This window comes from Calidris pugnax, unplaced genomic scaffold (assembly GCF_001431845.1).
Source record: "Calidris pugnax isolate Ruff unplaced genomic scaffold, ASM143184v1 scaffold8, whole genome shotgun sequence".
Lineage (NCBI taxonomy): Eukaryota > Metazoa > Chordata > Aves > Charadriiformes > Scolopacidae > Calidris > Calidris pugnax.
In genome coordinates this window covers 2,724,596-2,725,295 of record NW_015090830.1, presented here as the reverse complement: position 1 = coordinate 2,725,295, position 700 = coordinate 2,724,596, and positions in this window count along the sequence as shown.

Here is a 700-nt window from a genome sequence, read left to right as displayed (position 1 = left end):
GGGGGGAGCCGGGCAGCGGCCGCGGCTGCTCCTTGCGAGCTGCAGCTGGCAGGTGGGGATATCCCAAATTTCCAGAGCCCTTCCAGAGCCCGTCCAGGGCCCGCAAGGGGTCTGCTGAGTCGCCGCTCCGGCGTGCTGTGCCTCTCGGCGGCGGTCGCCCCCCCATGCGGGCTGGTCGCCCCCCGCCAGCCCGGCTGCGGGTAGGGGGGGGCAGGAGGAGCGGGGCCGGCGGCACCTGGGGCAGGTGAAGTCCTGCAGCACCGACGGTGGGGTGCTAACAGCTGCCATCACACTGTGCTCACGAAACTTTTCAGGCAGGCAACTGGGCTGTGTAGAACTCATCCCTGAAAACAAATATCGAAACTCAGCAAAATGATTACACGGGGTTTGAATGCTGTGGGGGAGCGCTCACTTTAAAGCAAATAATTTATGAAATGACATAATGCAGCCCTGACAGCTTACCGACTGTGCAGGTGTCAGGCACACGCTTTTTACGGAAGGCGTTTGGAGATGAGGTTGAGAGGAATAATGCCTGTACAAACTGAGCTCCCGCTTTGTCACAATTCTTCTGAAACCTTTTTCCATTTCAAATGCCATGGATTAGCACTGTTTGCTGGCAGGGAGACGGTGGGGGAAAGCATTTTGGCCAACCAACAGGATAGTTGGTTTCTTCAACAGCACTTTGAAGCACATCTTATAT